The 14562-nt window shown below is 32.0% G+C and overlaps 1 long non-coding RNA gene across 1 annotated transcript; it reads right to left on the bottom strand.

The window, feature by feature from the left end:
* Positions 1 to 7241: 7241 nt before the first annotated feature.
* LOC145086564 (uncharacterized) lies at positions 7242 to 8688 on the bottom strand. Its single transcript, XR_013700499.1, has 2 exons — positions 8411 to 8688; positions 7242 to 7511 (listed from the first exon to the last, which is right to left on the bottom strand). It is a non-coding gene; the product is annotated as an uncharacterized LOC145086564 (long non-coding RNA).
* Between the last annotated feature and the right edge of the window lie 5874 nt (positions 8689 to 14562).

Below are 14562 nucleotides of genomic sequence, written 5' to 3'. Positions count from 1 at the left end.
ATGCAATGATGAATTTGCAATATCAGCAAGTCACAAATCAAGATGATGGAGACACGACTTAATTTGATAATGACAAAGAGGAATACAACGCAAAAGTATTTGAGGAACGATGTGGCTGAAATTTTTAAGAACGACCTTGATTCCAATGCCTACAAAAGGGTAATTATTTCTTTAACTTTCTTATTCTTTTCAAGGTCTTCTTGTGCTGTTTTTTGGGTTAAAAAGAATGTTAAGTTAGACTTAATTTAAGTTTTATACAAATCAGCACCATTGGATGCTCTCTTCATGTGTTATATATGGTTTGACTTTTGGTTGAACTTGAATAAATTGATTGAAATCAAATCAGAAGAATGTTTCCAGAGGTTATTGTTGACATGATTGTCGATTGCAGTAATCAAAAACTCATTCCAGATAAGCATTGTTTCAGTAGCATCTTGGTCTGTTTCCAAACAACCACCAATTTATTTTCTCATCTGCATTTAATGTTGGAAGTAGAAAGGAGAAATTTGAGGGACATAATTAAGAACAAATCACACATCATTCTTGTACACTCCACTTCAGGATACAATTATGGATTTTTCTTATATTCATTTCTTCAAAAAAATTAATGTCATATTTAAGTAGCATTTTTTGTTTTCTTTGTTACACAAAAATAGTTTAAGAGAGGTTTGTGATGCTCCAAATGTAATGAATATTATCAAAGATACAAAAGCAGCCAAAGAGGTGCGAGTTCTCATGGATTTCTTCATTATGCTTACTAATGTAAGTTTCCAACTTCGATGGCAGTATTGTAAATTAGTCCTTAAAACGTATGTTAAAAGTCATTTTGATATTATTTGTTTTTGTTGTGGGATCCACATCGTGCATGTTATGGACCGAAGCATGTTGAGGTTGCCCATGATAGAATGGTTGTTCAGATATTACTTATCATTGATGACCTTTTCAGGTTTTTAATTTTTATAAATATATGATTCTTGTTTTACACAATGGTCATTTTGTCCATGGACCAAAATTGAAGAAAAAAGTCTATATTGGGACCAAATACGTAGTTTGCTCCATTTTATTTTATATAATTAAGGTTATAGTAATTGAAATATACTATTTTGTTAAAAATATAAGATCAGAAGAATGTACACATTACACTGATACAAATATAAATCGTACACTTTTCCACAGTATTAAGTATACTATTTTTTCAGCTTTGGTCCAAGGGCAAAATAGACATTTAGATAAACAGCTAGACTGTTAACTTGGATGACTGAAGAATCAAAAGGGAAAGAAAACCTTAAAATAATGACGAAAATTACAACAAAAATCTTTTAGCGACCGAAACCGAAAAATTCAGCTAAACTTAGAGATCAAAATTGTAATTTAGTCAAAAATTAATCAAAACAATCCTACTTGTAAGTGTTTGGTTCATTGTAATTCTTCTTTATTCAATGTTCATTGAAATTTTCATATTTAAAAATTTTAAAGGGTTTATTATAACCAATGTTTTATTAAATGTAAGGTTAAAGGAGTTCTGATATAGCACCAAGGCAAAAATATGTGAATAATGTCAATATGGTCAAAGACTCTAGGGGTATCGCTCATATCGTTTCTTCAATGCATGTTTCTGGGGAGCCTAAGTACTTTAACCAATTTATTCTTTTATCCCATTTAACAATGTGTATTTAATTTTTTATTGAGTAAACTACATTGTTGGTCCCTGAGAACTTCCTATAAGTTCATTTCATATTGCAAGTATATTCATATGTACATGCCTTCACTTTTGTTCTCATAGTTAATTGAAAGAGACCATTGTCCTTATAGTCTAAAAATTATATAAAGAATTAAGTTGCTGGTAAGTTGGTATCTTGTAATATATCTTCTTAATTATTTCCGTATATTTCAAAATGCTTCTCTGAAGGTTTGATTGTTATTTATGTTTTACTTTTGCACTCAGATTCAACCATCATTACCTAGCTTGTTATCACATTTTGTCTATTATAGACTGTAGACCCCTAATGTTTAGAAGAGTGAGATTTTTATTATGTAATTTGCTCCCCACAGAAGAAAAAAGATACAAATAAAAGCATTTAGTTTAACAAATAGAAGTTATGTCGCTTGTTCTTCTTCCAAGAGTCCAATAGCAGGATGTTTTATTTTACACATAGTTTAAGAGTAACCTTTAATTTGGTTTTCACCTACTAAAACTCATACATCTACAGAGGTTAACGGCAAAACCCTAAAACACTGGTTAATAAGACAATGTAGGAAACTTATTATGGACCTCAATCAATTTCACTTGAATTTTGTAAGGGTTGCCGATGGGCAAATAGATAAACATGGATTCGAATGTTTTTCAAAAACGGAATTGTTTTATTATTGTGAAATAATTTGTGACATAAATTTATGATTCAGAACAAACAAAATGCATTATTTAGATCTGCATTTGGTCGCATCGAGGTTCATGTGGATGATCCTTTGGGAGAGTGAAGGCGAATTACATGCCAAAAGTGCAACCGTTTTCATATATGGTTTTACACCAAAAAGACCAAATCTACAGCCAGATCCTGCTTGGTATCATTTTTTTTATTCTCACCACAAAAGTAAAAATAAACCCTTCAGATAAACCATTAATGGCTAAATGTATAATATAGCAATTTACTTTTTATTTTTTTTCTTTTATCATAACATCGTGTTTTTTTCTTATTATAGCATTGTACTTTGTAAAACCAACCCATTTATAGCAATGGGTAACCACCTACATGTACGTGTCATTCCATTATTTGTTTTGATGACATGACACATTTAAGGATGACATGGTGGATAGACATCCTAAGGGGACAATGACATTACATAAGAACCTATCACCTTATGTCATGTCATTATGCTTCAAATTAGCAGGTTCCTCATTGCTATAACTGGTATTTTTTGAATTGTTTTTTTTTTTTGTTTATTCACAGATGTAAATTTATAGCATGTGCTGCTGACATGCCTCTCAAGTTTACAACATTCCAAAAGTTAAAACAAACTTAATTTTTAGTTATATTTCACAAGTTAATACCTTTGGGATCATGTATTTACTAAATTGACATTTTGCTTTTGCAATACAATGATGTTATTGAGAGAATGATGAGGTGGGAGAGATATTTTTTTTATTTTTTACTATTGTGGCGTTTTATAACTATGTATGGCTTCCAAGGGAGGGAAAAAGAAGCGATTATTATTTCAATGGTTAGGTAAAATTCAGCGAAAGAGGTATTTTTAATTTTAATTTTTTTTATTCTTGTGCTGTTTTATAATTGATTTAAAAATCAATGAAAATGTTGACATTGGTTTTGAAATTCAATTAACTCTTTTGTTTTTGCAAATAGACCAAAATACCCTTATCATGTATTCTTAAATAAGACACTAGGTTATTAATTTTATTAATTTTTTATTAATTTGTTTTGTATTTTCATATTTATTGAAATCGTATATGTTTATTATATTTTTTTCTTATCCGACTTTTTTTTCAAATTTATTGATATCTTATATGGTAATTATTATTTTAAATTAGGTATGATTTTATCTATTTTTGTAATTATATGAATCCGACTTCTTTTCACATTTATTGATATCTTATTTGGTAATTATTATCTTAAATTAGGTATGATTTTATCTATTTTTGTAATTATATTTGACAGGTTATATTAATCTTATTTTCGATATCATATCATACTTAAGACATATTTGAAGTATGGAAATGATATTACATTCCAAAATCTTTATATCATTTCAGCGTTAACCAATTTTATACTTCCCTATAAATATAGGGTCTACGATTTTTCATTCTAAATCAGTTTTCTCTCTGACTAATTATCTCATTTCATTGCAGATAATAGAATTTCATGGCAACTAACAATGCGGATTAAGTCGTGTTTGATAAAGTTGCTGAAATCGGTGCATCCAAAGATTCTTGGAACATACGTGTTAAAGTCGTCTTGCTTTGGAAGCAGGCCTATAAAAACAATCCTAAAATGGTCGGGAGCCTAGACATGATTTAAATTGACCAATAGGTATTGTATGTAAAAATAACAATCTACTTTATGTAAAAATGTAAGAAGTAATGTACCTCGCATCATCCGTAGAATAAATACAAAAAACACAATTGTTTTTTTTATCAAAAAGACTTATTTTGTGATACTTTTTCTTTAAATTTTATTTTTGTTTTATTAAATTTTAATAAACAATATTAGTTTTATGTAGTTTTATTACTTATCTTTCATTGTCACCTGTAGAGCAGTAGAATACAAGCAACAATAAAAAAATTCTTATTCCTGTATTTGAATCCCTATTCGATGAAGGAGCTGTCAGAGAGATCGGTAACTTTGCTATGGATAGCAATGAAGACGATTACATCCTTGTTCTTAATAACCATAAAATCAATTTCTACAAAACCACAAAAGTTCGTGTATCTACTGATTTGTTGATATGGTAGATCCTTATGATTTTATTGCTTTCCCAAATTTGCTAGCCAGGAACTTTGACACTCGTGTTGCATTTGGTATGTTGTTCTGTTACTAGTTTAAATTATTTCTATACTTCAGTTTTTAATGTGATACACATTCGAATTATTATTACTAATTTGTTGTTGCTTCTTCCTTGAAGATCCCAAAAATGGAAAAGCTCGAATAAGTTTAAGCCATTCATCATTATTCTACATTTTAGTTTTTATACTTTTTTTATTTATCTTTATTGTTTGCTTTTGTCAAACAAATCCATAAGCAAACAATAAAAACTAATAAAAAAGAGTTTGCAAACTAAAATGTCAAATAATGATGAATCACAAACTAAAATCTCAAATAATGAAGAATGGCTTAAACTTACTTGAGCTTTTCTATTTTTGGGATCTTTAAGAAAGAAACAGCAACAAATTAGTAATAATAATACCAATGTGTATTACATGAAAAACTGAAGTATAGAAATAAGTTAAACTAATAACAAAACAACATCCCAAATGCAACACAATTGTCAAAGTTCCTGACTAGCAAATCTGGGAAAGCGACAAAATCATAAGGATTTACCATATTAACAAAATCAATGGATACACGAACTTTTGTGGTTTTGTAGAAATTGATTTTATGTTTCTGAGGAAGAAGCATGTAATCGCCTTCATTGCTAGCCATAACAAAGGTACCGATCTCTCTGACATCTCCTTAATCGAATATGGATTCAAATACAAGAATAAGAATTTTTTTTATTATTGTTTGTATTCTAATGCATTATAGGTGACAATGAAAGAGAAGTAATAAAACTACACATAACTAATATTGTTTATTAGAATTTAATAAAATAGAAATAAAATTTAAAGAAAAAGTATCACAAAATAAGTATTTTTGATTAAAAAAAAAACAAAACAACTGTGTTTTTTGTATATATTCTACAGATGATGTGAAGTACAGTACTTCTTATATTTTTACATAGAGTAAAGTTGATTGTAATTTTTAAATACAATATCTGCTGGTCAATTAAAATCATGTCCAGGCTCCCGACCATTTTAGGATTGTTTTTATAGGTCTGCTACCAAAGCAAGATGACATTAACACGTATGTTCCAAGACTCTTAAGATGCATCGATTTCAGTAATCTTATCAAACACGATTTGATTTGGAATGTTAGTCGCCGCGGAATTCTATTAGCTGTAATGAAATGAGTTAATTAGTTGGAGAAAAAATTGATTTGGAATGAAAAATCATAAACCCAATATTTGTAGGGAAATATAAAATTGGTTAATGTTAATATGACATAAAGATATTGAAATGTAATATCATTTCCATACTTAAATATGTCTTAAGTATGCTATGATATCAAAAATAAGATCAATATATCATATCAAATAAAATTACAAAAACAGATAAAATCATACCTAATTTAAGATAATAATTACCATATAAGATATCAATAAATTTGAAAAGAACTCGGATAAGAAAAAAATATATATAATACACATATAAGATTTCAATAAATATGAAATATAATTACAAAAATAGATCAAATCATACATAATTTAAGATAATAATTACCATATAAGATATCAGTAAATTTGAAAAGAATTCGGATAAGAAAAAAATATAATAATCATATAAGATTTCAATAAGTATGAAAATATAAAAAAAAATAATAGAATTATTAAACTAGTGTCTTATTTAAAAATAGATGATAAAGGTATTTTGGTCTTTTTGCATAAACAGAAGAGTTAATTGAATTTTAAAACCAATGTCAAATTTTTTTGATTGAATTTTGAATCAATTATAAAACACCACAATAATAAAAAAAAATTTTAAAAAATACCTCTTTATTTGAATTTGACCTAGCAATTGAAATATAAATTGCTTCTTTTTCCCTCCCTTGGAAGCCATCCACAATTATGAAACGCCACAACAATAATATATATATATATATATATATATATATATATATATATATATATATATCACATCTTCATCATCCTCTCAATAACATCCTTGTAATGCAAAAGCAAAAGGTCAATTTAGTAAATAAGTGATCCCAAAGGTATTAACTTGTGAAAAAAAAGGTAAAAATTAAGTTTGTGCTAACTTTTGGAATGTTGTAAACTTGAGAGGTATGTCAGTAGCACATGCTGTAAATTTATAGCTGTGGATAAACAAAAAAAACACTTCGTAGATGATTATAACATTGTACTTTGACACTCCCAATTTTTTTACAAGGTAATTGTATTTCAAAAAAAAAACATTAATTATAGCAACGAAGAACCTGCTAATTTGAAATATAATGACATGGCACAAGGTGATAAGTTTTTATGTAATATCATTGTCCACATAGGATGTCTATCCACCTTGTCATCCTTAAATGTGTCATGTCAGCAAAACAAATAATGGAATGACATGTACATGTAGGTGGTTACCCATTGCTATAAATGGGTTGGTTTTACAAAGTACAATGCTATAATAAGAAAAACATAAGCACGATGTTATGATAAGGGAAAAAAATATAAAGTTAATTGTTATATTAAGCATTTAGCCCTTAATGGTTTATCTGAAAGGTTTATTTTTACTTTTGTGGTGAAAAAAAAAATGATACTTGGTAGGATCTGACTCTAGATTTGGTCTTTTTGGTGTAAAATCACATACAAAAACCGTTGCACTCAGGGCCGGTCCATACGTTTTTATGCCCCAGGCCAAAAGGCTTTAGGATGCCCTTACATATGTACCAAAACTATATAAAAGAAATTCATAAAACAAAACTGAACACACTTTTTTATTTAAAACAAATCATATTTATAGAAACTAAAAATCACAATAAGACTAAATACCAAATGTTGATTGTTGTATACAACTTTACTTCTATTTAAGGATCATAAAACCTAACCATGCCTCATCATAGAAGAAATCGATCATGGATTTCTTACCTTTCCAAGATCTTCAAAGTGTACAACTTAATCATGTTTGAAATATCAAAATAGAAGGAAGACATTGAACTATCAAATTAGAAAAAAATTTGTCCCTGAAATTGAGGTTAATCAAACTCATTAGTCTAACCTCATCTCCTTAGAAAGACCACATATAGAATACTATATCAGATAGACAGATATATGTTTTGGATCTTTCTAATATAAGATTTGACAATGTGAGCAAAACGAGATTTGAAATTATCAAACCAATCAACATCAAATCAATATCATAAAAAAAAAAAGGAAAATGACATTTGATAATAGAAATTCAGCAGTCATTTATTCATGAACATGAAGAAAGTTATGTTATATGTTAAACCGTATCATTTGGTTGAAAAATCTTAAATCAAAAACCAGCAAAAGATAGCAGCAGGGTATATTCAAATTTACCATTAAAAGTTAAAACCAATATATAATATCTCAATTATTCACCCATGAGTAATGAAAACACAAAGATGATGTTCTTAATGCAGCAATTCTCAAGTCAGATTGACTACCATAGTTTTTGCAAACATATGAAAATGCAGATCAATATATTTGCAAACAAAAGAAAATTCAATTTCATCTCCAAAACTTAAAGAATATAAGGGAAAAGATAGAATGAAATAGGGAAAAAGATAGAGCTTTAGCCGATGAGTTGCTTCGTTGATTAATTACATCCCCCACACAACTGCCCAGATTACAATCAAGAAAAAGACCTGTTCTAATAGTGACACAATTCGCAAGGTGCGTTTTCAAAAAAGTTGAACTTTAAGAAGATTGAAGGGCTTCCCAACAAACAGCAAGCAGGTGGTTTGAAGTCAAGAAATAGGGCAATCAGAACTTGAAATTAATGAAATCAATGTATTTAAAAATCAAAAATCGTCTCATAAACACTTTGAGAGCTATGTAATAGATTGATAAGTGGGAATTTGAAAGCAAAATATCATATTTAGACAGAAATTGTTCTTACTTCTTATCGAGGAGATCGACGATTAAGAAAAGTTATAATGGCATTTGAAATCGATGGGTGCGTATTGAGTTCTCCAATCGACAACAGATGGGCGTGGTTCTAGGCATATACGATTAACGTTTGGTTTTCATAGGAACCATTCCGTTGACGATCGCCAGTCCCTTTTGTTTTGTGCTGCCCTTCTCACGATTCACGACGACATACGGCAGAAATCAGACACACAAGGATATTGGTAGGGATGGAACTAGGGCCGGCAATGTAGCGGTTTTTAACGCTGATCCAATCGAGACCTTGTTAATTATATCCGCTAACCTTTTTATTAAAAGGATCGGGTATGGATTATCATCGATCCGTTTTATTTATAATCCAATCTTCTATGAATTTTAGAATTATACATTTATATTTTATACTGCCTAAATTTACTTTAAATTACAAATAGGACTCAGGGACTTAACTTCTAGACTTTCAGTCTTTTCCCAAAAATCATGATTTGATTTCATTTATATTTTATCATGTAATCACCAATTTAATTTATAAATCAATAAATTAATTTATCAACTGGAATAAAGTTTGTAATTGTTATTCTTTATCAATACAGTCGATGGTCAAAAACCAATTAGAAGTAACTATAATAATGATTTTAATTCCAATCGAAAGTCTTTGAGTACATAATGTGTTTTCTAAATCAACATTTATTTTATTTACCAAATGTGATTTTATGATTTAAGTAAAATATATTTGATTATTTAAAAAAGCTACGGGTTACGGGGCGGGTTTGGATCAGGTTTTGAAATTTGTTAAAAAGGTTTGGATCAAGGTAGATTCGTTCCAAACCCACCTCATTGCCAAGTCTAGATGGAACCCGAAACCAGCACCCGTTTTGACCGTTTTGACTGGGAATCCCAAGTTGAGCGGGGATGGGGATGGGGAATCCCCAAATGTCGATGGGGATGGGATACCCTTAATCCCCGACCATAGACCTGTCCCCGATATATATTAATATATAAAAATAATATAAAACATATATTTATTGTATAATTTACAATACATAATACTAGATCCAACTTACCTAACTTATTACTAATTACTTGATTGAAATTACATATTTTCTTTTTCTTTTATCTAATTTAAACTTGTGTATAATTTTTTTTTCTATTTAGTTTATCTACTTTATCTCAAATATCACTCTAATAATTTATTTCTAGTTTATTTTTATGTAGTTATTTAAATTAGATAGAAAATTTGTTTATATTTTTTTATGCAATCTATAGATATTTTTATATTTTGTAAAATCTTTCAACTTATTCTAATAAAATTGAAATTTATAGTTTTCCTTTATGTAAAAGGTTTCATATTAAATAAGGAAAAAAAAAACTCTCCGATTCCCTGTTGGGGATCCCCGGTCCCCGTTCGGGGTGGGGATGGGCGTTTATTTATATTTCCCAATAGGGATGAGGATTGGAATGAGAATTCGGGAATGGGGATTGGGTCCCCGTATTCCCTGCACTCGTTGTCATCTCTAGTATTTTGTGAGTCTACATGTGAGGGATATGAGGGAAAGGAAGTTATGAATTTTTGTGATTGTCCCCTAGACTATTAAGACTTAGACTATTAAGACTCATGGTATATCGATATGCCCATATATTACAATGGTAGTTAATATGTATTTTTCATTCCTCGTGTTCCATATAATCTAATGTATTTATTTATATACTAATTTATTTATCTATTTGATGTGATCGTAATGAGGGGTGTGAGTGGGTATAATTTGATGTATCAATTTCTCGTACTAGTTGATACGGTATAACTTCATGTTTTATTTGCTTTACTAGGTGTATGACCCATGTATTACATGGGTTAATTTAAAAAAATAAATATAAATGTCTAAATATTTAAGAACTTTGGATTTATAAAAAAAATAACGAATTATTAAAATTGATTTTTTTTATCTTGTAAATTTAAATAAATAAACAAAATAAACTAATGATATTTAATTTAGGAATTTTGAAATAAGAAGTTAAGTGCATTAATGAAATGGATATTCATTTATTACTACATTTATTGTAATTATTACATCAAATTATTATGTGGAATTTATTGAAATAAAAAAAAATCCATAAAATGACATGGGGAAAAGAAATTAATTCAAAATAACCATAAAATGATATTTGGCAAATTGAATGAAAGTATGACATGTGGCAAAAAAACCTTCATTTATTAGAGTAGATTGTATGTTTATAAATATACACTTGTGTATGGCTCGCGTTACTTGATAACAAATACATATACGCATAATATATGTGTATTGTTTTCATAATCTATATGGTATAAATATGGAACTTCAGCATTTTCAGTATGTTAGCCAATGATTTACCTTATATGTTTTATATTGGACATAGGAAATCATATATAGCATATATGTATATTTATACATGCCATGTACATGTTCACCTTACATTAATTTCATGCGTTCATTGTTACATATCGCATAAATTTATTATTATAATGCGTATAATCGATTAATCGTTATAATATCTTTTAAACATGTTTAGTACATAATGACGAAGTGTAAATCCGGTTTGGTTCTAGTAGCGTCACACGAGTTTATTGATTGACTTTGATCTAAATTTGAGGGTTGTTACATCCCCCCCCCCCCCGGTTAATGGAATTTGGTCCCGAAATTTGATTTGTAGTCGGGATGTCACTCAAACAATTGGGGGCATTTATGTCTCATTTGGTCTTCGCGTTCCCAGGTGAACTCCGGTCCCCTTTTTGAATTCCAACGAACTTTAACGGTAGGGATGTGACTTTGCTTTAACCGTTTCACTTCCCGGTCCATAATTTCAATGGGTTCTTCGACGAAATGAAGTTTGGTGTTTAGTTGAATTTCATATTATGGTACTGCAAGGTTGTCGTCAGCCATACACTTCTTCAAATTTGAAACATGGAACACATTATGCACATTACCTAGCTCTTGCAGTAGTTTGAGTCGATATGCTACCGGACCGACCCTATCAAGAATTTCAAATGACCCTATATACTGTGGGTTTAGTTTTCCCCTCTTCCCAAGACGTATCATGCCCTTCCATGGTGAAACTTTCAACATAACCTTTATCTCCCACTTGAAATTCTAGTGGCTTTCTTCTTACGTCTGTATAACTCTTCTTACGATTGCGGGCAGCTTTTAGTCTTTCTTTAATTTGAACTATCTTTTCAGTGGTTTCGCGAATTATTTTCAGTCCTGTGCGAAGTGTGTTGTTTGCGTGTTCTCTGGCCAACTGTGTATCTCCCACTTCTACCCAACACAACGGGGATCTGCACTTTCGGCCATAAAGAGCCTCAAATGGTGCAACCTTTATGCTGGCATGGTAACTGTTATTGTAGGAGAATTCAATGAGCGGCAAGTGAGTATCCCAAGCATTCCCGAAATCAATCATGCAAGACCACAACATATCTTCTAACATTTGGATCGTTCTCTCGCTTTGACCGTCTGTTTTGTGGATGGTAAGCGGTGCTCATATCCAGACGAGTCCCCAAAGATTTATGCAATGTTTGCCAGAATCTCAAAGTAAACCTACTATCTCTGTCGTAGATGATAGAGATGGGTATTCCATAAAGTCTAACAATTTCCTTGAAATAAGTTCTTCTTAGTTTCTCCATTTTATCAGTTTGTTTAATTGGTAGAAAATGAGCAGATTTCATCAATATGTCGACCACTACCCATATGGTGTCGTACCCACTAGGTGTTTTTGGTAGTCTTGTAATGAAATCCATTGCAATATGTTCCCACTTCCACTTCGTAATTTCTGGTTATTGGAGTATTCTGGTATTCCGATTTCACTTTAGCACATGTTAAGCATTTGCTCACATACGTGGCGATCTCTACTTTCATGTTTGGTCACCAATACAACTGCTTCAAATCTAAGTACATCTTGTCTGATCCAGGATGAACATAGTACATTGTTTTATAAGCTTCGTGTCACACCCCCAAACCAAGGATGGCAGAAACGTCCGGGGGTAGTGGACTTCATGTATAGTATCATAACAACAATTGCGATAGTGATCAAAGTAAACACAACCAACATAAATATAATTGAAAAAGTTACACCATAGTATGAGTTTACATGTTTCCAAATCAATTACATCATGTTGAAAAAATGAAATGTTTGACGCCTTACGTCCCATCCTCAAAAGCACTTGGTTACCTGTTTATTGATTTCCTGAGAATACAAGTAGTTTTGAAAGAGTGTCAACATTTAAGTTGGTGAGTTCATAAGATTTTTGAATGCAGTAGTAAAATTCTTTTGTTTTCCTTGTAAATGTGGTGTAACACCCAAAGTTTTGAAGGCCAAGAAAGGAAAGAAAACCTTAATGTTAAGGGGAGACTCGGCGAGTCCAAGGAGGAACTCGGCGAGTCAGAGCGGGATCCGGGTCGAGGAGTAAGTGACCGACTCGGTGAGTCGGCCAAGATGACTCGGCGAGTCTGGTTTGTGCGTGGAAAACCCTAAATTCGGGACTTTGAGCCTATAAAAACATCTTAATCTTCTTCCTAGGGTTCCTTACTGCCTCTTTAGCCCTGGATACCAAACCCTAGCCGCCATATCCCTTATTTGAGCCATTTGTTGCCTTGGAAGGTGCATTAAAGCTTGGAGAAGGAAGAAGGAGCTTGGAGGAGCAAGAAAGGACTTTAGATCTGGAATTGTGAGTTCATTATGAGCATTTGGAGGTAATAAACTAGTTCTTGGACTCTTTTTGCACCTAGATCTATGTGTGGTTGTTGGGGCTCTTTAGCCATAATGATATTATTTTGAGTTAGAAGCCGGATCTGGAGTTGCTACTTCAGATCCAAGTGTGTTATGGACTGGAGAAGTATAAAGTATCAGCCCTTGAGTCGATTTTGAAGCCCCTTGGCCTTAAACCCTAGTTTATGGTGCTTTTTGCCTAGATCTCCATCTCTACACGTAAAGTTTGCAACTTTATGTGGGGAATATGCTTGGGAAGGGTAGATCTACAGTTTGGAGTCCATGCATGACTCAAAAGTCCTCTACATGTATGTAGATCTGAATGATAATAATCTCTTAGGATTCTTTAGACATTTCCATTCTCGCACGAACCCTATAGAAAACCCTATCCACTTCAGTGCTTGACAGAAGAGTTGATTCCGGCCCCGAAGAAGTTCATTGAGAAGATTTCCAGTTCGGAAATAAACGAGCTGGGTCGAGACTATTGAATTCACCAAGTGCCTATATCTTTTAGGGACAGTGGTGAAAAATTCGCCTAAGCTTCCAAGATTCCCAGTCGTCCACCATGAAGTGATGACACCCAGAGTCGGAATCAGAAGGAAGGCGGAGTAGAAATTCAATGTGTCCATACGAGGAGAGAACCCTAGGTAACTACCTGAAGGAAACCAACGCCGACTTCAGCCAAAGATACGAGGCAGACAGAGGGAGCCAGTACATAGAACCCGAGAATTGTCTTTTCCTCGTGTTCGTCACGATAATACACCCTTAAAATAATACAATTTAGTGAGTTAGTGGTTACACTACTCACGCTATGTGTTAGGTAAATCGTCGTTTCCCGTTGCCAGTTACACGATTAGAGCGGATCCCCGCACCTCTATTGAGGATATTCAGCCATAAGCCTTCATAAGCCTCTCTTTCTGCGGTGTTCGTTCCGAACTGTTCTCAAATCTTTCCAGGCCGGAGAGTGAAACCTTCCCAGTATAAAGGTAACTTAGTAGGAACGACTCGCATCTTATGGCCTTTTTTTTCCGATACTCACACTCCTACCTTGATTACCAGGACTACATCATAGGGATGTAGGTCGACACTTAGAGAACCAACATCCGAGGCACGGGAAAGTTTATGCCTAATACAGTCAGGACAGATATGTCCGGGGTTAGCCATCATCTCTCATTATCTTGTATTCCTTTCCGTGTAGGAAAAACCATGCCTCCAAAGAAATGCAACCAGTCCACAAGCAAGAAACCTACTCTCTTATTCGATGAAGCTACGTTCCAAGATGCAGTCTCGGCAGCCGTAGTAGCTGTCATAGCTTACCTGAATGCTAACAACGCTAATGTTAGCGAGGGCCCTATCGGGATTCCCGATCCTAGCAATGGACAGCAACAACCAACACTTTCATACCCAGTC

The sequence above is a fragment of the Lactuca serriola genome, chromosome 2 (assembly GCF_051521515.1).
Source record: "Lactuca serriola cultivar US96UC23 chromosome 2, Lser_US96UC23_V15, whole genome shotgun sequence".
Lineage (NCBI taxonomy): Eukaryota > Viridiplantae > Streptophyta > Magnoliopsida > Asterales > Asteraceae > Lactuca > Lactuca serriola.
This window is presented reverse-complemented; position numbering and strand designations above follow the sequence as displayed.